Genomic DNA, 24174 nt, shown 5'->3' with positions numbered 1-24174 from the left:
GAAAATATAAATTGTGCTTTTCTGTTGGTGACCCAGGCCAAGGTAAGGAGGAATTCAGATCATGCACTCATAGTTCTTACTAGTCTCCATAAGTCTCCATTGTATTTTAACTAATTGTCCTTCTTGTATTCTTTTTTTTTCCTGCCCCCTCCCCCCCCGGCAAGATCCATAATTCTATCATCATACTGGTTTTGGCCACCCTACCATCCTGGACTTCCATCCCTTCAGTGTGTCTAGGTTAACCTCAAGACTGGGAGCCTTAGAGTGAATTGAAAGAAGGGAATGCAGAAGCCTGGAGTTTCAGGCTCTTTCTTTTGCTAAAGCAGAAGAAAAATAAAAGATGATCACTTCCCTGTGAAACATGCCTTCAGATCTCTGTCAGCATTTTTTTATGGCCTTCTGGTGGTTCAGTATTCTGTGGGTGATATCCTGATGTTCTCTGGCTTTTCTGTGAAGAGCAATCTGCATTTCTTTCATCAGCCTGGAAGCTACTCTACAAACCTCTCTAGGAAGAGAAAGATGCCACTAGGTGAGAGGAGAAGGGTCACATTATCCTTTGAATTTTTGTTACTGTAATTAAGGAGAACAAAGTAAAGCCCATACATTTTTCCTTCTTGAGTAGGATCCTCTCTGACTGTATGAAAGTAACTGTACCAGGTCCAGCTTCTTCAGGTACATCTTTAGTCAGACTCTAGACTCCCATTGCCTCATATTACAGAAGGGAGTGCTGGAGCATGTTTTGGTCACCTCTCTACTTCACAGGCTCTTCTAGCCTTTTCTTAAATCTTCTTAATCCCAGCAGCTACATTTTTTCTTGGCCTCTTCCCTTCTATTGCCAGTGTTAACAACCTCCCTCTAGCCTAGCAACTCCCACCCTGAGAGATGATGTTTTGCTTTGTCTGCAGGTCAGAATGTGATCTCAGTCATGACTCTATAAAAGACAACACTAGTTTAATGAAGGTTAAAGTCCACCCCATCAACTTCTCATACTGTCCTTCCAAGAGCTTATGTTCAGTTATTCCTACTCCACTCCTTCAAAGTGAGACTTCTCCAAGTCCAGGGAGAGTTGAAGCCCACCAACAAACTGCAGGCATAGCTCTCAAACTAATTTTTATTTAAAGGAAAAAGAGAAATATTTATTCATAAAAATTTATCATATTTAACTGTGACAGAATTCAAAAGTGAATATTTTGTAAGTTTTGAACAGGAAGAGGTTCTGTGCATCCTCAGCATAAACAGGATTCAGAAAAAAATCACGAAGAATTAAGCCTGTTCAGTGTTTACCTACCCAGGTATTTTCTTTATGGAACATTTGTAGGGATACAATTGAGTTCTGTGATGTCAGGATCTCAAAAACAGATCTGACACACTAACTTATTGCAGAAATATTTGTCAGAGTCAAATCCTTGCTTATGACACTGAAAATTTTGTTCAGTCAAGTTGATTAGATTACCAGCAGTGCTCAAAAGTTATTTTTAACATCACATTATAATTTTTATTATAGCATTATATTTTAATTTAGTTTTTTTATCTTAAAATCTGACTTTGTACACTTTCAGTCTGTATTCAATGTGCCTTTAGTAGCTGTTTCTTCTAGACAGAACGGAACTGAGGAGATATGCTGAATGCAATTGCCTCACTGCATTACAACCTACTCATGAATAGATTTCATGCCTAAAGGAAACTGAATTTACTCAAGTACAATAAGAACAGAAATGAAGAGATGTAAGGACACAGTAAGTATTAAAAAATCTTTAGCTAAAAATCACTTATTCAAAACTCCTCTTTCAGTGTAACAAAACTGCAAACAGATTTATTTTTAATCTTATAAAGATTAGGTTCCTAATAACTGTTGAGAGGAGAATATAGGATTCCAGTCATACATGAAATTAATTCTGACACAAAGTATCTTGTTCTCTAGATGGTAATAGAATAAATAAGAATCTATCTATGCCCCCAGCTGGATTTGTCTACCAACTTCATTTAAAGTAGAAATACATTGTCTTTCAGAAAAGGATTTATACACCCTGCTGCCTTGAGCTTTTACGTACTTCTATTACTAAATATAAGAATAGTTTTTATAATTTTTCTTATGCTTTCCTTCATTACATTTTTAATAGATATATAGTAAGTTGAAAGATCCCTCACTAGAAGATTTTAGAGCTAATGGGTATGATTTTTAACTTTGCTGCAAATAGTCAAATCATCCCTCCCAGCAGGGTGTGGAGAAGAGCTGATTTCATCTTCTCTTAAAATAATAGAACCTGACATATTCTCAATAGAACTTTTAATAGTCACATTGGAGGTATTAAAGGTGCTTGCCATTGGCAAAGTATTACACTCCACTAGTACATGAAATCTGCAACACTTCTTGAAAATCCCATTTTTGATAAGGGGAAGAAAAAAGTCTGCTGTGCTTGTTGCCTTTTTTACTTCCTTTCTTTTTAAAATCTTGCCTTCTTGTTCAATAAAGTTGCTCTGAGGGCTGGCCTTCAAGCTGATGGAGTTCTTTACAGCTCCGGCTGCAGTTTTGTGGCAATGTTTCAGCATTGTATGGGATAAAAAGAGTCCTCTGATTCAAGCATGTGGAAAGGACATACACAATGTAAACCCACAACGTATCGACTGCGCACCAAAGGGGGTTGCCACATGATAGCAGCAGCCTGCCAAATCCTCTGAACTTTTGGCATCTAATAATAGGAATGGTGCAATAAAAGAAAGCCAAGGAAGGAAATTATTAGGGAGCTGGGAACAGTGACTTATGTCATTTTTTGGGGGGCAAGCTTTTTTTCCCACTTCATTAATGCAATGATGATTGCATTGATAAAGGCTTAGCTCAGAGTACATCTGTTGTACAATAGCTGCTCTTTATTTATCTCAGTTCTATGTTTTACAGACTATAAAGAGAAGTTTACACCCTTCCTACACTCCAGCCTCTCACTTCAGTCCCAGAGCCTGGAATTTTCTTTCCCACTGTTTTCTTTCAAGGATATGCTGAAGTGTCGCCTTTGTTCCCACTTCAGAAGGATGTTCTCTAGGACCTGCAGCAACCTCCAGCAAGAAAGACAAATGGAGCATAGTAACTCTCAGGGTACTATTGATCCCAAAAGCAAAACATGGGAAAAGTACATTTTATGAGTAATATTTTTTAAAATGTAAAGAAAAAAAGTAGCTTATATCTTAAAATATGAGTGCATATTACTAGATGAGTGAGAATTGATTCATAAATGTTTAACTACTAAGTGCATATTATATTATTATACTAACATAATTAACAGATATTGTCAGACTTGGGTTTATTTTTTTGTATTTTTATGAGGTTTTTTTAAAAAACCTACCTCTTGGGATGATGAAAGTGACATCACAAAGTAAGATTTGAACAAACCTTATATCTTTATGGAACTAATCTCAAAATGAAGTAGTACAGAAAATGATTCTTACTGGCACTGACTCAACTTACTTTGTTAAATTCTGCTCCCAGTTTATGTGGCTGCATATACCATGAATTCCAGGGGAGTCATCTGACTTTTCTGATCTTTTTTTTTAATTTGAAAATTGTTACGTGAAAAGCTAATAATGTCAATGGAATCAGCTCAGACTTATTTAAGTGACATAGTGCATTGTTATAAATAAAACCTTTCATCATGTTGCATGAAACTATGATCTCTAAATACCTCAGAGCATGTGGTTCACTATCCTTTATTCATTTGTATTTTTATTTTCTATATCTTCCCTCTGGGAAGCCATTCAAATATTTGCACAGCAATTGCCATGTTCTGCCCTTCCTTTAGCTCATTCTCTTTGCTCCTTTCCTTTCTACGTCACTCCACTTCTAAACATCAGTGTTAATTTTTTCCCCATCCTCTCTTTCTCCTAGTTCAATCTCTTGGTTTTGTTTTTTGCTTTTTTAAAAAAAATCTTTTTTCACCTCAACGGGTGTAATGCTTTTCTCAGAGCTCTTCTTTTGTCAAAATGACTGTTTCTGCATCAGCTGCAACACCAAGAGCAAGAATTTCCTTCTGTGGAATTATGGTTCCACAGCATTTTTTTGAGAGTGAAGTTTTAGGAGACAAAGGACAACATCTATTGTTGAGAGGAAGGCATATTATCTATCAAGCCACACTATCCAAGCAACCCACATGTTCTCACACACTAGTACTGCTAGGACTGGTCTGGCCCAGTTAAATTCAGTTCTATAACGGAAGCAAACAGCAGAAGTGTATGAGTGTTAGTAGCTTCACTCTCTTAATTGTGTAGAAGTACTTCAAATTATGCCTTATGTTCTCTCTTAGATGAGAGACAGTCAGATGGAATTAATTTATATGATTTATCTGTTTATGAATAATGTCAAAGAAAACTCATTAACTGGTTAACTCATTCAGCTGTAAGGGAAAATCTAGATAGCAACAGGCAGATCAACAGGCAGTTGTGAACTATTCAGAAACCACCAGAGGAAAAAACAATCCCAAACTATTTTGACAAGAACTTGTGAAAAATTAAATTCCTTCCAACACTGGAGATTGGAAATAAAATTTACACAGGTTAACGGGAAAAATTATTAACTAACAGCAATACAAAAGCACCAGTAAGGGATTCAATATGTGTGTCATGGCACATGAGCAAGACCCTAGAAACACAAAGTAGTTATTGGTAAATATTTTGCCATGAACTAAAGGAAAAGTAATTACTGCATAACTTTGCTTAGCCATCAGAGGTGGTAGTGCATTTTCAGAGAGCTGGACATGGATTTTTAAATGGCCAGTGCTAAGTAGGACCCTGTCATTTTGGAGTCCCTTCATGGCTAATGTAGATAAATGAGGCACTGTCACGAGGCAACTGGTCTATTCTGTGTAACAAGAAGATGAATCTGTACCTATAAAAAGCGCCTAGTTCAGATTAACAGTCTGACGGTGATTCATTCAGATTTAAAAGTCTATCTTTTGATGCCTGTAGGAGCTGATTACTCTTGTTGCCCATCACTTGACAGGCTGTAACAGCACGTCTAAATCAGAGCCACAAAGTGAAAACAAATTTCTGTTTTGTCATGCCCAAGGCTCAACTGTGAGGGCAAACTCTGAAAGGTAATTTCTAAAGATAAATTATATTCCCTGGGCTAGAGAAAGAAAAAGTGAATATCTAAGTAGGCAAGGGTAAGGAATTGCTTTCTGGTTTATATCTTTCAGTTTCAGAAAGCTTTTTTCCTTTGTCAGGCTGGATGTCCATTTCTTCTTTTGTGCCAAGCAAGAATTTTCAGACAGCTCAGAGCATAAATGAAAGGTCACAGAAGTATAGTTTGCTTGCAGTAAATCTTCAAAGGAAAGAGGCTGCTAATCACCACAGATGAAGTCTAGCATAGCAGAAAAGCTTGAAACAACTTCTTCAGAGAATGTTTTAACAATCAGACCCTTTTGGGGAGGGGAAAGGAAAGCAAGCACACAATTGCAACCTTTATCTAATAATTACTAACAGCGGCTGCAATGCCACCTTTTCCTCAGAGGCATGATATATCAACAGTTAAAAGGAATATCAGAGGAAAAGAAGATTAACGTTATTCAAAACAGAATCTGTTCTTTGATTTCAAACATATATCAATTGTTGAAATAATAAATTGCAATTTTTTGTCCTTTCTCTTAAGATAATACAGTTCTTTGTAATGTTTTGTGATATTTCATATCTGGAACATTTACAAAAAAAGGAGAGTTAAACATGGTGGTAGTTCAAAAGACTTTAAGGCCAGGCAGCTTCCCCTTCCCCATCCTTTGCTAAGCAGGATGCAAGAGATAACATCAAAGCTTCTGTGGATGAGTGTGGTAACTGTTACCCTACACTCTACATGCTAAGAGAGAACCAGATCCAAAAAGGAACTTGGGCACCGAACCGTGCTCAAACTTCTCAGTTTCTAACTTCACCATCACTATGTTTCAGCATCTGTTTCTCAGAGTGTAAATCAGGGCAATGAGTTAGGCCCTTGGCCCTCTCAGGGGCAGTGCAGAGAAGCATCCAAAACCTCAACACGGTGCCCCCATCCCACAGCTGCCTGTTTTCCTAGCCCTTAGCTCTGACTGCACAATGAACATTCTAGGTGCTTCTGATATATATTTTAAAGCAGGGGAGGGGAGTTAGTATCATTTTAAGAATTAAAAACAAACAAACAAAAAAAACAACAACAAAGCCATAAGGAGGATGTTCATGGCCTTTAGTATGGTATCCTGATGCAGAATCTTTAAAATGATAGGTTTCAGCCTTTCAAGAAAGACATTGGAAAAATTTCATTACTGCTGAACTACAGAAAAAAAATATTTGGGATTTTAAAATTTTTCTTCTATTGTGCATTGTTTTACTGTAATATTTTTTATTTTACTGTTGATTACTACGTTTTATTACAATAAAGTAAAATATGTAACTTGAAACAAAGTAAAAGCAAATTATGGTCTTTTATTGTTGGCAACAGTTGACTTCCTCTGGAATGGATGCCTGAGAAGCAGTTGTAAGTAACAGCTGGATATTTCTTTTTACTGGTTAGAAAGCAACTAATTAATTTTTATAACAATGACAACAGCTGAATGTCTATGCAGAAAGGCAGGAAAAGGGAGTAGAACTCCTTTTTCTTTGCTATTTAGATGCGCAACAAATAATAACAGCTATTTTTTGTTTTCATGATGAATTGAAATCAATCAAAGACAATTAGCTCTGCTCAGACTAGACTTAAATGAAAAAGGGTCATAGAAGAATAATAAAGATCTTCAAAGCTATTGAACGACTTCCCTATGGGAAACATCTAGGCAGACAAAAACTTTCAGACTGGACATTGCCGAGGAGTGACAGGGAAGAGGACTACAAAATCTCAAGAGGCCTGGATGAGATGAAGAGGCAATGACTATTTACTGCTTTTACTAGAACAGAACTATGAGGCCTCAAATGAGAGAGAGGCTCAACAGCAAACAAGTAGCTAATTCTTCACACCTCTCACAGCTCTGAAGCTGTAGGGTTTGGTGCCACAAGATGTTGTTGCTGATAAAAGTCTCCAACTCCTCCAGGAAAAGTGAACAAATCAAACATATCTTGATTGAGAAAAATGAAGAAAAAAGTATCTTTGACAAGGGCTGTACTGACCCATAAATTGTTGGTGGGCAGGTAAATATTCTGGGGAGTTATTACTGCATTCTTAGTTTGTTTCTAATCTCCTTGGGCATATGCTACTGTTGGAGGTAGGCTGTGGGTCTATATGAGCCTGTGATCTAATTTGACATGGTTCCAGTGTTTTTGTGGATGAAAGCTGTACATTGTTCTTGGAGATACGAACAGAATCCACAGCTCCTTTATTGCCCTCTGAATGTCCTAGATGTCAAGTGTGGAGCCTTGGTCACTCTTCATGGCTTCAAATGTATGTTGAATTATGGCCCTGACACTTTGAGTAAGCAAAGATGATTGATGAGTGACTATCTTTAATCATCTAATGCCACATACAGAAAAGAAGGCAGATTTAGAAAAAAAAATCTTGCTCACGTCAGAACTTTTTCAAGTGTCTTTTAAATAGGGTTTACGATAAATGCAACATTTCTAGATAACATTGTTTCTAAATTGGAGAGAACTTTTAGTGACAATGAGTTAATGTTATCATTTGCTAGACAGGCACTCCATGAACTGATTAAGTAGAACCAATAGATTTTCTAAGGCTTAATATGCCAAAAGTCACAATATGAAAAAAGTGGTTTTGTAAGAACTAAATTACAGCTGAAAATGTGTTTCCCATAAGATCATTTAATATCATTTCATCATGAATATTAACTGTTGTTTCAGTCACTAACATAATTAGTCACAGTAGGGAAAACATAGAGGTACTAATTTTTATCATCAAAAGACTGAAAAAATTCTTCCATTGATTTTGGCACCTTAAATATGCTAGTTATTTAAGACATTAACACATTAATACTGGTACCTTAAGAAAATTTTCATAAGGCTTTTGATACAGTTATGAAATATTTTTGTCAAGAAATCTGTATGACCAGTTTCTGGGATTTTGATTTGTCTTCTGATATAATCTTCTTTTCACACTTCTTTACTAAGATTAAAAATCCAGAGAAAAGATATGAGGAGCATTAAATCCTTGAGATTTTAGACAGAGAGCTGCAAAAACCCCCAAACATTTTATTGGAAGAGTGCTACACATAAATGAAAACTAATTCCAGCAAATTCACTCAAAATCATTCTGTCCAAAAAAAAAAAAAGACCTTTTTTCTTGTTTCCTTTCACCTTGCCTAGGAATGGAAACAGTTTTTAGTGACTGTGGCAGCATGGGTACATGGGCAGCATCTCTCATGCTTTTTCTACCAGTTGGGCATTTCTCAACTAAACTAGGTGGCAGCACATCTCATGCAATATTCCTCATGTCATGAATAATTGGAAAAAGACAGAGCACATGCCCATGTGGGAGGCCTGGAAGAGAAAAGCAATCACAGATATGATGCAGGCAAATAACTGCAGCAGGAGTTAAGGGCACACTTTTTCATCGAAGGCTGATCATGTTCCCATGAGTTTACCCTTATCCTCTAAGTTACAGAAAAGAAGATTTTGCAGATTAGAGTTGCTGATTAGGGAAACCTCATAGTTTCTCAATAATCTGAAGCACTTGGGCTATAGGAATGTATAAATATTCTGAAAATTCATTGTCTTCTTTCATATGTTTTGTTGAGGAAAACCACTCTGTGCTTTCACAATAGATAGAAAGCTACTTTCTGAAGGCATAAAACTCCCTCACTCCTTTCAGCATTCTTAATCCATTGACATTTACAGACCGAGTTATTTGAGGACAATAAAAAGAGAAAAAATAATGGCACAAAAATCAAGGGGGGTAACTGTAAGGAAACATACAGAAAGATTGTTATATGTAATAAACTTTCTGAAGTTTGTGAGAGAGAAAATTAATTTAAAAAGAGGACGTTAGAGAGGAAAAATATGGTCTAAGTCCACAGTGATTTCAAGATTACTGACATGAGAGCAAAATCGAGACTTTAGCTAACAAAAATCCTCTCAGTTAGAGATAAGTTGAAGCAGAACTTTCTGTCCTAGTGTAGACATAGGTCTTCAAAACATTCAGTCTCAAGATATTGTGCCCTAGCAAAATAAGTGACAATTTAGCCCCTCCCTGTAGATCAAGTTGGGCTCCATCTAAACCAATGTGATACACTAAGTGAAAGGGAAAAAAGGTTTTCTGTGCTTCAGCAACAAAATACAGCAAAGGTAGGGTAAGAGGCTGAATGTGGAATTAATGACAAGTGTCAAAGAAGTTGGAATTGTAATGGCGTAGACCATGGAGAATCTGAGCTACCAGAAGAGGTAGTTTTTGTGAGGTCTTAAAGATACGAAAAATTATTTTAATCTTTCACACCATGAGGGTAAACTGCCTGAAATCCTCTCCAGATTTCTGCAGAATTAGATTGCATTTTCCCAGTTTCTGATTTAGAAATCTGTTTTTAACAGTTGCCTGCAATATTTGCTCATGATCTCTGCTATCTGAGTTTTAATCTTTCTGAGATTTCCATGGTTCTAAAAGAAATCTATTTATTCTATTTTCTATTCTATTTCTGCTGGTGTACTTTGTGTGTCCAAATATTTCAGCTGTTTATTTGCACCTGCAATTAAATCCCGAACTCTTACAAGAAATACCTCACAAGCAGGTCACTCTCCTCACGTATATCATAGCTCTGTGGGTGGCTGTTTGAAGTATATACTTGCTATATCTTGCAATCTAGAACTCATTCCATGTCCTCAGCGGCAGTGTAATGTCTCTCTATCTCTTTATTATTTCAGCAATCTAAGTCTTCTGCTTTGTATTCCTAGAATACACATTTCATTCCATTTCTGGTTTTAGTGTCTTCTCTAGGAACCTTTGTACTATATAGTGCACAAGCTCAGATGCAACTTTATCGAGCCAGATCCTGGAATTCAAATTCAGACATAAAAGGACATAATCATCTTTGCTGTACTCAAGTTCTCTAACTGCTGGCTTAATATACATTTCCTTGATGGATGCTAGGATGACTTCTTACCAGTTTCTCAAATGTGTTGGCTGGATAATGGATACAGTGGGCTGAAACCAAAGCCAAAGGCTGACTTTAGCTACAAACCAAGAGCTCTTATCAGCTACCTTCCGTAGCATTGGCAGAAAGGCAGGGTCTTCTTCTATTGAAGTGTGCCTTTGATTTGGGCTTAGCCAGACTTAAAGTGTGCTGATGTTTTGGCAGGGTGCCCTGGTGCCCCAGTATTGGACTGCCAGGTACTGGAAGCATAATACTTAACTTAAAAATAATAATTCATCCAATAATGCAACACCATGGCCATTGTCATAAAAATAACAAGGGTTTTGAGCTGGTAAAAAAATCTTAATGTGCAATTCCTATTATCTTGCTTTAAGTTTATGTGGGAAGAGAGCTTACTAGCCTTTAACCTAGGCCTACTCCCTCCACAAAATAATGGGTTCATATTAAGTAAATGCCAAAGGCACCTGACTTCTAGCATCTTTCTGATCAGACAATGATTTATTTTTTTATTCCTACGTTTACATTCTGAGTTTTTGTTTGCATTATTTTTCTCTTTTTAATCCTTTGGGATGATAAAGTAGTCCATTCCCATCACTGCTGCTAACCAAGACATCAAACCAGTGACCTGCACTTAGTCTGATAGTTCTTATCCCCTTACTTTGTTTCCCACACTGTCCATAAGATAAAAAGTTTTTTTTAATTAAATAATCCCTGTTTGAATTCCATAAGCAATCTTTTTAGCAGGTATCCTGACTTCTAGAGGAATATTTTGTCATTAATCTACAGAACTGTGCTCACTCTTGCTGCCATCTGTTACTACAATGAATCATGATTTCTCTGTTAGCACATTGGCCCTGCTTCACAAAGATATAGAGGATAAATCCACCTCAAAGTTACTAGGAGATGGGGATTCTGGAATCAAATGTTTCCAAGTTGAGAAGGACAAATATATCAGGTCATTTGTCCCTCTTCTGCAAGTGTGTTAAGGAAAGGAATGAGTTTTTAAGAAACCATGTAGGCACCTGGTGGAAGAAGTTACAGAGTACAGACAATAAATTCCAGCCCAGCACAACACTTTACATTCCCAAATCAGGGACCAAAACACTAAAGAACATGGATCTTCAAACACTGCTAGCTTTTGCTTTCCATGGACCTCCTTAGAGGTACTTGATTGTCCTTGGGCAGGCCACATGGTGCTCCTCCAAGGGCTCACTCAGACTCAGGCACACAGGCTGCATGCCGAGAGCCATGAGTCCTAGCATTTAGACATTCCTACGTAAAAAATTACATTGGCTATGTTAGTTATGCAGCCAGGCCTCAGTTTTTTTAGATTTGCTCTAGTTTAATCACATAGATGTTTCTTTTATTGAAACATATTCAAATATCAGAATAGTCATGCTGTGCAGTCCAACATATCTCACTATCTGTATTACTCTTAATAATTAAAAAATGGAAAACAATATCAATTTATTATCAAATAGGGTATCCATCAGATAAGAAATACTGCATTAACAAACTAATTTGTCAAGCATCAGTGAAGTGTGATCCTTATCTTCTGAGGCATGTACATTAAGATATGCAGCTTACTGTATCATTCACTTGAATCAGTTGGCAACCATCTCCTCCTTCTTCAAAAAGCTGCACTGTGTTCTGCAGATCTAACTGCACATGAACCAGAGAACTGACTAAAATAATCATTGGCCATCAGGCTAGTATTCAATATTTTGTCTGTCTTTTCCCTCCTTTTTTCTTTCTTTTCACTGAAGAATACCGTTAGTTTGACTTTCTTCAAAATGACCACCTCATGCAAATTAGTGAGTTTGTGCTTTGAGCAGTTCTTAATGCTGAACAGATTGAAATTTCATATTGATTCTATATCATATTTTTATCTCATTGTGAAGAGAACAGGCTTTCTATTATCCAAAACACAGAATGAAACACAGGTGCTAAAAGATTAAATGGTGGGCACTGAGATGTATTTAGGAGAGCTGCCAAAGGTCACAGCAGTAATGCTTGGGAACCTGCACCTGCTATGTCCCAGGCCAAAGCCTTCACTGCAGTTCATCCTTTCTATTTCTCACAGAGCAGGATGGGTTTCAAAGAAGGCTACATCAGGGCAACCTGACACCCTGCTGCAGGCTGCATTATTAACCTGATGTCAGCCTTCCAGTGGTTCAACCAGTCGAAATGATTCCTTTCGTGATATTTCAGAAAATCCTTTTGAGTGAAAGGTGCTATAAGCCCGAGAAACAGGATACCAGTGCTATTGCTGATTTAAACTAAGCCCATTGTGCTGTCAATGCATATAGTTGCCTGGTTTATTACTTTTTGGCCTTCCCTTTCCATTTGTATGAATATCTTTGATCTCAGTTAATACCTTCATTTGTAGATTTAGACAGCTGTAGTGTACATACAAGGGATGGCATTGTTTCCATAATGAAGGAGGATTCCTCACCTGCTGTTTCATTTTCTCTTATAATTCAGTTAAATCAGGTGTTCTTCTTTCCTTGAATCACTTTCTGCTTGACAAACCCACAATTTGGATCTAAAGGGCAAGGGCAGAGTGTTTTTGCCTTCAGAATTCTGCACTTAGATCCCATTGCTCATGTCACTTTCATTTCATTCAATTATATCTCATAATATATCTCAAAATTAAAGCACACCTAAACAGATACTGCAGATGGCTACAAAATTACAGAACAATGGAAAAATAAAGAAATTTTGGTTTATTTGTTGGGTTGTGTGCTCAATTTGGCAGCAAATGAATGTCACCATCTTATGACTGCATATTTCTTTGTCTGAGATAATTGCTATATACATTCAGAAAAGTTAAACTGTGCACTGAGGCCACATCATAGCAGTCACCCCCATCACCTTTGATGAAAAAATGTGATACTTAACACTGACATCAGTGATGATTAGATCAGGTTCTCAGACTATATCTGAATAAGAAACACTTGTTCAATGAAAATAAATTGCTCCTTCAGGGTTACTTCTGAAAAGAGATGATACATGCAAAAGAGTTGCACTATTAGATGTCTCAGGATCTGTTTTATTTGTATGTTAAGGTAGTGTGACTATCAATGCTTGCACAAAAGAAGATGCATCAGGAAACTCAGCATTGAGTATGCAGAATTAAAAAATATCACTAAATGCCATCATGACAATGTGCCAAGAAGCAACTTTAATAATATTGTTATATACTGTGTGTGTTTCTATGAGTCTAGAGTCTCACTCAAGGGATAGAACAGCCATTAACACCAGACAGGCAGCAACACTAGAAAGTGTCCTTTGACATTCAGCATTCAGTGCACAGCTCTAGGCTTCATGCAAGAATTCAAACCTTGATCTGAAGAGATGTATTGATTTCCTTATGGAACCAGTCATGCCTCACAAAGAGTAAATAATTTTTCTCAAACACTTTAGAAAATCAAAGAATCGTTTATCTCCAGGTGAATGAGCAGAAATTAAAGGATATGTCCTCCATTCAATTTAGGTGACAAATCAGATCCTTACGTTTGAATATTTAAAAAAGGAAAGTCAAAGTATTGTTATTTTCAATTTCAGTTCATGGCTCACCACTTTGCAGATCAGAACCCACAGTCTCAAAAAAACTTTCCTTAAAATGAGGACACATTTGCAAAAAGTCTGGAAGTCTGTGGGTAAATGTCTTGATAAATACTACACAGGAATTTTATACTGGAGGCAAGGACAGAATCTAGTCCCACAGCATTCAGCTGCTGCAATTCCATATCTTACAATTCTGTATTCAATTGCCTGAAACAAAAGATCATTTTTCCTTTCTCTGTGGACCCTCCATCAAAAGTACAGATCACATGACAAAGCCTCTTTCACTACACAATTCTTGGTCTTCCTCAGAACATTATCCATACTTCACATTTTCCTGTGGGAAAAATAATTAATATAAGGCTGTATAATAACAGAGACACAGAAGAAGACTGAATTGAGGCTGTACAGGGAATCTAAGTTTCAGTATTTTTATTCTTGCTGCCATAATATTCTTTTATGCACTTTCTAGCCAGTAATTTCCTAGGGTTTTAAGGAAAGCAGGCACAGACCCCAAAAATTCTTTGATGTGGAATTGCAAATTACATCCACACATAACCTTCTTTCACACATAGTAAGATTAAGAGCAGGCTGAAGGCTGGGAAAGCCATGCCTGGTCTGCCCACATTATTGACTGAGGACTCTGCTGTAGTTTGGCTGAGAACATTAAAACTGCTAAGAAAAAGCCAGCCCCAGGGTATCTGCTAGTGGATGGGGCTGTAAGTGTGCTTGGCTCAGAATATTCCTCACCCACACGAACTGGGTAAAAGACAGCTTGGCTCCACTCTAAAGCATCTAGAACATCCAAAACTTCTCCTTTGGGAGGTCTCTGCAGCCAGCTTCATGTATGGCTTTCAGGCAGGCCTGATTTTCAGAGGCAGTTCTGAAATATAAGAAATGCCTCAGCTCTTAAAGGGAAGTATTCTTTTTAATTTTTTCTTGAATTTATCTCTATTTCTTACAGTTTTTTGCCCTGGAAAATCACTCTCTATCCTTTAAATTATATCATATCTAAGACCCCATAAAATAGTCTTTTGCACATTTTGTGCCAATCTCAATACTAAAAGGTACTACAGCAATCTAGTAAATTCTCGTAAATTCTGTTTGTTATGCATACTAACAGATATAAAAGAAACATCTATGGAATGAAGTTGTATGATGTAGTATGTGTGAACCCTACAAAGGAGTATATTAATTTCCGAGTCTATTAATATACATTTGGTTTTATTTCAGCTCTATATAACTCTGTCTCAAAATAGATAATTAAGCCATTAAAAGTGAAAAACTGTGATAAAATGTGTCCACATTCTGATTCCTATTAGGACTATCATGCAAATTTTTATACCCCAGTAGAATCATCTGTCTGTAGTTGAGATAAGCATGTGGAGGTCCAATACAGAGATAATGCCATGAAGGGTCAATAAAGGGCAACAAAGAGCCCTGGAAAAGTTCTGCCTCAGATGTTCTGAGGAACCAGAGATGGGTCAGAGAGATTCTTTGAAGTGTACATGTGCATGTGCACCTGTATTCCAGTCCCTGCTGGAATCTGATTCATATGAGTTGTATCAATCTGATGTTCTAGGAAGAAGAAATGCATATCCAATTATTTTATAGCAATCATGTGTCAATGGGCTTTTTAAAACACAAAATACCGGGAATGAGACACTTCACTGTTTTCACAGTTTCACCTCCATACACGTCTCTGGAAAGCAGCAATTTTTTTGACTGAACACCTTATTTCAGAGCACTTTGTGCCTACGTGGGTCTCTCTGATAACCTTTGTGGTTAGACTACACGGCATGTAAAAATCAAACGCCCTTCCCACACACATACCTTTTGTGAATTTGTCTGTCTGGCTCTGATTTTACCTCAACATTCCTTCACAGCCACATGATGGTCTTTCAACAAGAAGCTCAGCACAATATGCTATTTTATTCTTTACTCACTTGTTAAAAATATGACAGGTTGAAAGTATCCTGTCAAATGCTTAAACACATTTTAAATCCTAGAATCAAATTTCTTGTGATGTTTTTACCTCAGATGGATAATTATGTTGACAATAAACTGAATTATGAATTGTTCTACCTGCACAAATTTCTGTCTGAAAACAGGAATATTATAAAGAAAAAAAATTGGTCATATATTACAATGGAGAACAGAAGAGGGGCTAGTAAATTCAGTGACAACTGAGGTTATGACAGTAGAAATACTAATCACTGCTTTTCATGTATTCTTCCTCAGCATTATAACCTTGGAAGAAAATTTTGTTAAAACATAAACACTGCATGTGACAAAGCAAAGACCTTTGAGATATATTTTTACAATTATTTCTTGATGTTAGCTTAAGAGACCATAACATAAAACATAGTTGTCCCACACAACAAGGGATTTACCTTCTACATCTGCATTGCTTTAATATATGGGGCAGGAGCGAGAAGTTTTCAAGGATGAAAAGTTTTCACATTCACCTCTCATTTTTCAATTAATTAGAATTTTTTTATATTCTGAACAGAGTGCCATTCTTTTACTGTATTGTAGGAATAGCACTCAATCTGTTTGCTCAAGTAAGCCTTAAAAACACTACAGACAAACCTGTCCTTTGAAGATAACAAATCACTTCACAGCTCCCGAACAGATTCAGCATCAAAAAGGTCCTCAGAGAAAAAGTATCAACTGTAGGCCAGCTGGTTTGCCAAAGACAATATACCAGCCCTCTGCAAGCTTATTTTTCTTACGTTTGTTAAGGTCTTTGTTGTGTAAATTCAAGTAGGATCAGCTCTGGATGCTGCTGGGTCTTCCCTTGCTGTGTCTGACACCCCTTAGCCTGTATCTGAGAGCTCCCAAGGGCTGAAGGGCTGAGCTCAGTTAGAAAATGAGGCAGTGACTTTCTGAATCTAAGAGCATACAGTGAAAACTGAACATCTGTCCTGCAGTTTGACTTTACACAGATCTTTCCATACCAGCAAGATGGGAAAGAAATGCCAGTATAGCTACACAAAGCTGAATGGCAGTCCCCAGGGCAGGAGTAGGCAGGGATGGACACTGTAGGAGCATGGCAGGTCCTCTGACTGGAATGGTTAACACTGAAAGGTCACAGTTCTGGCTTAGTAGGGCACAAGATGTTTGCTGCCCCATGAAGATGCTTCTCAGCATCAGAGAGAGGAATGGCTTAAAATAGAAAGTGAAATGAAGTCAGGGTTAAATAAAAGAGTAAAATACCACAAAAATGCATGATGTGGGGAGAAGGAGGAAGGTTGTAATATAAGTTTTTTCTCCTATTTGCTGATCAAAAAGTACAAAAAAACAGCTATAAATTAACAGCAGAACACAACTTTTGGCTTCTTTTGAAAACAAGAGGCACAAAATAAAACCTTAGAGCCAATTATGTCACTGAGTCTGCACTTGCTGTGAGATTGACCAAAATCATGCTTTTTCTTCATTAGATTGTCTTTTATTTTAAACTGCCCTTTAATAAGCATGTTCTTTGACAGACCACACCCCACTCTACTATATTCCCAGAAGTATCTCAGCTGGCTCCTGCCAGTCAAGCTGACAAGGATCTCTACCCTAGCTTTTAAGAAAAGTGCTATTTCAGAAACTGGCTGGTTTCCCTCTTTCAAGCAAAAGTGGATGAGTATAAGTCCCTTTCTGAACAGATACTTAATGCACACTGAGAAATATTGAGTTAAATGGAGCTATGGCAATTTACACAAACAGATAAAATTGATTATCTCTTACTATCTCCTCCCATATTATTAATTTCCCAATATCATTCTTTTTACAAGCACTGTTTCTTCCTCAGACCATCTCTCTCTCTCCATTGCTGCCTTTCCCAACAGCACTCCACAGAGTACCAATCTTATCAATAACCCGTTTTCATATAGCAGTCATCCCAGCCTCCAAAATAATTTCTTCTTCATACTTCTCTTAAACCAGTTTTTGAAAGCATCCACTCCAAAAGTTTCCTTTCATCTAGAAAATTATCTTTTGTCAGGGCTAGTAGTGCCCGCCCTCAGGATTCAGAGAAATTCAGTACTGAATCCGAAGTACATTGTGACTTCTAGCAGAAAAACTGTATACCTCCTTCCTGAAACTCCTTTCTTGCAGGAAAAAAAAATCCTTTTTTATCTGTCTTTGCAGGATGGTTGTCAGTTGGACTATGCATCTCAGGGAAGATGCTAAATGACTTGACCAAAAACGCCTGGCTTTACAAACCATCTGCAGCCTCTGGTAGATTAGGGTGCAGGTAGATATTGCCTTCCCCAGCCATTTCAACCTGTGCTGAGAGGAAGGATGGAGGGTGTGCACATTGCTGCAAAGTGCAATTCCATGTCTTTTCACATGTTTTATCAGACGTTTAGGTGCAAATTTAGGATTAAAAAATGCATCCTTAACGGACATAGTTAAACTCAAAACTACAGCCTGACATACCAATTTAGGTGCTTATCTTGATTTTCTATGCAATATTGCCTCTAAGACTTTGGTTCTCAGCATTGATTAGGTATTAATAATGTTAAAAAATGTCCTAGTTGGCAAATGAAAATCCTTGAGAAGTCTGAATTCCTTCACCAGTTCATTTCTCTTCTTGCAGATTAATCTGCTGATTACACTACACTAAGTCTTTTCCACCTGAATTAGAACTTTTGTCTCCAACATTCAAATTTCAAGAAATACTTCCAGTTAAAGATGTCATACCTTGACACTTCATTCATTAACTGTGGTTAACAGGCTAGGATGAAATACGGATTCAAATTTCTGATTTGAACTGAGGAGATGCAAACTAAAATGTTTCAAAGCCCATGAGCATTTTAATGAGATTAAAAAATGGCATGCCTTCTGCAGTGTATTTCTCATACCTTCAACTCAATTTGAGATTACCAGGAATAACGTTCCTGGTACTAATTTTCTAATAATTTTCTACTAATTAGTTCCAGGAACTAATTTTCTACACTTATTCTGTGATATAGTAGACATCTAAGCTATTCAATTACAGAACTGCAAATTATAAAGGAGATGAAAAAAAAGAGGAGATACAAGCCTATAACCCAGAGAATGGGCCAGAGAATCTATTATAGGACAAAAATAGTGGGTACTTGAAGAATTACATCTACTGGAGAAGAGCTGAAATGGCTTCTTTAAAGCATTGCCTTACAACCTCCTTTGTGTTCTGTGGTGAAGTTAAGAACTGCATGGAAACACCAGCGTGCAGTGGAGATGGTGATTCCAGAAGGCACTTGACAAAGTCCATCAACAAGCACCTTTAAGCAGTCACTGCATAAACTGGAGGACTCTGGAAAGAACATGGGTGTGGGCATTAAGGGGTGAGCACAGAGGTGACTGAGCTAATGATAATATTCAGTTACTCAGGATAACAAAGATAAGGACAAAGTGTGACGAACTTCAGAAAATCCTTATGATGCTAATAACAGGTGAATACAATGGCAGATGAAATTTGGAGCATAGACACATGCAAAGTGACTCACAGACAAAACAAATCCCTACTTCATACATAAAATAATGAGGGCAAAATTCCCATTCTGGGGTGGTATCCTTGGAATACCTAGTTCTACGGATATATTGCTTCAATGCTTGGGGAAAAAGTGTGTGTCAAAAGGAAATCACATACTAGAAGAGGTACAGGACAAAACAAACACTACTGTGTCAGGGGAGAAATCCGTAGTATAAATATGGAACTGTGTGCAGTTCTAGATCCCTCATCTCCAAGACAGTATATTAAAAAAGAGGAAAAGCTAGCAGAAGGACAACCAATATGGTAAGTTTGGAACAGCCTTCATAGGAGCAGAGACTGCATAGCTGCAGAGTTGTGGTAAACACCTTACTTGGGAGATGCATATGGGAAGCATACAAATGTCTGGGTACCAAGGATGGCCAGGGATGAATTCTTCACTCTCCCTTGAACTGAAGCATAGGAGCCAAGGATCAGCAGACGAAGCCAGGAGGCAGTTTAAAATGAAACAAAAGTACAACAGGTAGTAGACATGTAACCACAGGAAGTGGTTGAACATATCCAAGGGAAGATGAGAAATATCTGGGAAAGAAATGCATTGGGAGTTATTAAATAACACGCTTCAGAGCAGAAAATCACCTGAATTGAAAGTAGTTGGAAGATAAGTATCATACATGCGTCTTTTGCTTTGATCTTTCCTACATGTCCACTTAAAGGAATCAGTGGTGGCAAGCTAAGGTACAAGACAGCCTTGATCCAAAACACTGCTGTTGTAGAGCACTAAATCCAAATCTAGTCTAATTCTGTGTGTTTGTTTCTATATAATAACAATACAAAATCACAAAATTATTCCTGTTGTGCTTTCACAAGTGAATGGTTTGGCCATGTGTTATTAGACTTTATGCAGAGTTCTGAATCTTTGCTTATGAGCTCAACACAGATATGAAGCAAATCAGTAGAGATGGGAAGCTAAAAAGACAAAATGCCTTTTGTTGGGTGTGGGAGAGGATATCCTGAGTTTTTAAATGCAGGAACATTCTGGAGAGATAAAATCAATTTTTTAAGTCAGTCATTTCTAAAGCTAATTAAGAACCTTACTGTTCTAAGCAGGAAGAAGCAATTTTACATGAGTTGAAAAAGCATTTAAACTGCTGTAATATGAGTCTGACTCCTTCTAAGCAGAATAAAGTAACTTCAGATGGTGCAAACATCTGACTTCATTGATTCTCCCTTCCTTGCAAACACAACACTCCCAGACAATGTCAACATAAGCAAGCTTTTTGGTGTGACAGAAACAGATGAGCATACTGGGGAATTGAAGCCCCTGTACTTATACAATATTCAGTTCAGTGGTTTTACTTTGGGCTGTCATCCAGGCTCCACAACAGAATGCACCCATGTGTAGGATTTGAGACTCTCCAAATGACAAACCTCTCCAACCTCTCATTTGGATCTGTTTCTCCATTTGGACATGAGTATGCTTGGCCTGCAGCTGGAGCTCACATTCTGGTTTCATTTCCTCCAGAAGGAATCTAGATCTGAACCTGTGGGCTGCAAGGCATGACCTCAGACTGAAAGAAAGGAAAGTGTTAATAGTTCCTCAGCTTGTTCCCTTGGGCATCTCTTACGGGCAGAAGTTCTGCAAGAGAAAGGAAAGGTTTGTCCTCATCAGCAGAGTGTAAGAGGTCAAATCACCAGCTGACAGGCACTGGCATTAAGAGAGGAGTTTATTGAGTTTTAATGAGTGAGTTGGGCCAATAATCACACATCTACCTGGCTTCTGAACTGCCTTTATGATAGAAATGTAATTTTAAGCCATCTCATTCTGAAAGATCAGAAAATTCGTATATTCTCATTGAGGATAATACTAGTTGTCAAATTTGTAGTGAATTAAAAGTAACAGGATTTCAAAGATTAAGAACATTTGCATTTCTTCCATTCAAATGCCCCATTATCTATCGTCTGTGTTGGAAAAAATCAACCAGCCATTGAATTTTAAACCCCTTTTGTTGGGAACAGAATCAGAGATCTGTCTTTATTAGTGTTAGCAAAGTGCTTTAGGGTTTATCAGAAAAGGATGGTAGCAATAGAAGTGCTTAGTAAAATGAGAGATGACTAACACATGAATCTTTTCCATAAACACAGATCAGTGCACAACGATAATCTTTTCTAAATGCAAGGGCACTGATATTTTGCTTATATGGATTATACTTAAGGAGCTCATACAAAACTCTCTGAATTCAGCTGTTTGTGTACACAATCCTGGAAAATAGCTGCTAGGATTAGGAAAATGAATTACAAATAAATGCCCACTGAAATAAGAAGGATGTTTACCATACAAGCACTATAACAGCTAACCTGACTTTACCCTGGAAGAACATTTCTGCTATAGGAATCTAACCCATGGGCACACATAATTAGCTCTTCCACCTTAAAGTTGCTGAACGAATGATTTGCTTAAGAAGATTAGTCCTTTTAGTGTTCAATAGAGGTACTGACAAATGACACTAAAATGATTATAAGGGAACTCTTTTAACACCATCTTCTAATCTTTTATTTTAAAATAGCATGCCTTTCAGTCAAAAACCTTTTAGTCTGGCCTTTTGTGTTTTTCCAAATCAAGGCTCAATTTTAATACTTCCTGTATTCAAATCTTGTATGGGATGAGCTGGTTTTCAAGGCTCTTTTGAGCCACTTGGAAGATGACCACAATAGTCTCTTTAAATAGAACTTCTGTGCTACTTATTTCTTCTGGTCATTGTAACTGCATGCCCTTTCTGCCTTCACTGGAGCACTTTACCATGTCAATGCTGACAGGACAGCTCTTTTTGAGCTGTGCGGTACCAACATTACTTGAGTTAAAATCATTTTCCAGAAGGGGGGGTGAGGTTTAAGGGCAGGTGGAAGACAGAAGGGGTAATACTGAAAAGCCAAGACAGGAACAAAGCTGTCTCAGATGGGTTATGGAAGGGAAATGGATTTTTCCATCAGTTTACCTGCATACCATAAATTTGAGGTGTAGAGTAAGAACTGTAATAGAGCAAGCATTGTAATTCACCTATAGTGCCTCTGTACCTATTGTCTACATGACAGTCTATTTCCCTAGGTAAAAGCTAAGGATCAAAGTTTGAATTATTGACACAGACTTACAGAGTAATCCTCTTTTTTAAGGTATAGAATTATCTGGATCCTTCATTGCTACATAAATTTACACAAGCATTGAAATTATGTGAAATACAATTCTATTTCTCCTATTCCTATAATTCTCAAGCTTGGGAAATTCATGACACTCAGCTGTTAGCATCAGTTGAAAAACTGATGCCAGGAACAGTATGTATGTATGGCCAAACTTCGCGAACGAAGATTTGGGAAGGGCTCTCCCCCCATGGATGTGCCCTTCGAGCCTGCACAGTGGATTTTTTAGGTGAGGCACAGCGTACACAGAACTGGCCACACCGTTTAAGTCGTAAGGTCCATCTGCCATGGCCGAGTGAGCTTGGACATTGACAGTGAAGTCCTCAGGACTGTCACAGCACCTGGTACTAACCGGGGCTGACCCGGCTGTGCATCCGAGATCTGACAGGATCGGATGGCAGGGAGGCATTGAACTGCCAGGGGATGGTCTCCACTGAGACTCGAACTCACGACCTTGTGATCCAGAGTCCAGAGTGCTCACTAACAGTAATGAATTTATATTGTTAAATCTTGCTCAGTAAAAGTGAGTAGACTTTCCCATTTTAGTTTTAAGTCATGCTGCCATCTACAGCTTGAATAAGTGCTTGCAGTACTCTGTTTAGGATAACAGGGCAATCCAGGCTGGAAGAGGTCTCTGGTCCCTAGGTCAACTGCCTCCACAAAACAGGGTTGCCTCTGAGTTCAGCACAGGTTGCTGTCATGGTTTAAGCCCAGCTAAAAATTAAGCACTCAAAACTGCTCATTCAGGTCCCCCTTTCTCTCCATCCCCCACCTCAGTGGAATGGAGAGGAAAATCAAAGTAAAACTCATGGGCTGAGATAAGAACAGTTTAATAATTGAAAATAAAGTAATATACAATAACAATGATAAATAATAATAATAATAAAAAGGAAAGAACCAAGTGGTGTGAAAGGCAATTGCTCACCACTGGCTGACCAATGCCCCTTCCCAAGCCTCAATCAGTTCCTCTACTGGGTAACCCCCCACAGTTTATATACTGGGCATGATGTTCTGTGGTGTGGAATATCCCTTTGGTCTGTTTGGGTCACCTGTCCCAGCTGTGCTCCTCCCTAGTTTCTTTTGTTAACCTCCTCACTGGCAGAGCATGAGAAAAGAAAAAAATTCTTAACATAAACATGACTTAGAAAAAGATCCCAAAACATCAGTGTGTTATCAATACAATTTTCCTTCTGAGTCTAAAACACAGCACTGTAACACCTACTGAAAAGGAATTAACCCCCTCCTAAATGAGGCAAGGACAGTTGCTCAGAGATTTATCCCATCTGGTCTTAAAAACTTCCTCAGATAGAGACTGCACAGTCTCTGGGCAACCTGTTCTGCTGCCTGACTGTCCTCACACAGGAAAAGCTCTCCTTTTAACCAGTCTAAATCTCATTACAATTTATGCTCGTTGTCTTTTGTTCTCCTGTAAGGAATTGATTTTTGAATTGCCTTAAAGTATTACTGCTGTAGCAAGCTGTGTAAAGAAGCTTCCTGCCTAGAAATTTTAGAAAAAGGCCAAGGAGAGGAGGCTATAGCCCACAAACTCTTACCTTTGTGGAGGCCTGGGTGCAAGTCTTTGGACATGTGGTGCTTCTCTGGCTGTGTGATGCCTACATAAAGGCCAGTGGCAACTCTCTGGTTGTGATGCTCATCTCCTCTGAGCCAGACCATGTCAAAAGGGGCCTTCTGTGCACACACCCACCACTGACCAAGAGAAGCCCCTACTTGTAGCAGAGGTGCCTCCAAAGCACCCACTCCCCCAGTCTAAATGACTGCTCATAAACCAGCACCTCCTGCCTCTGACCCATTCCTGCAAAGCCAACATACCTGTGCAAAAACAGCACACACACACATGCACGCACACACACGAGAGAGGCAGCAGGAGGGTTTCTGAGTGTATTT

Source organism: Pithys albifrons, chromosome 3 (assembly GCF_047495875.1).
Source record: "Pithys albifrons albifrons isolate INPA30051 chromosome 3, PitAlb_v1, whole genome shotgun sequence".
Taxonomy (NCBI): domain Eukaryota; kingdom Metazoa; phylum Chordata; class Aves; order Passeriformes; family Thamnophilidae; genus Pithys; species Pithys albifrons.
This window is presented reverse-complemented; position numbering follows the sequence as displayed.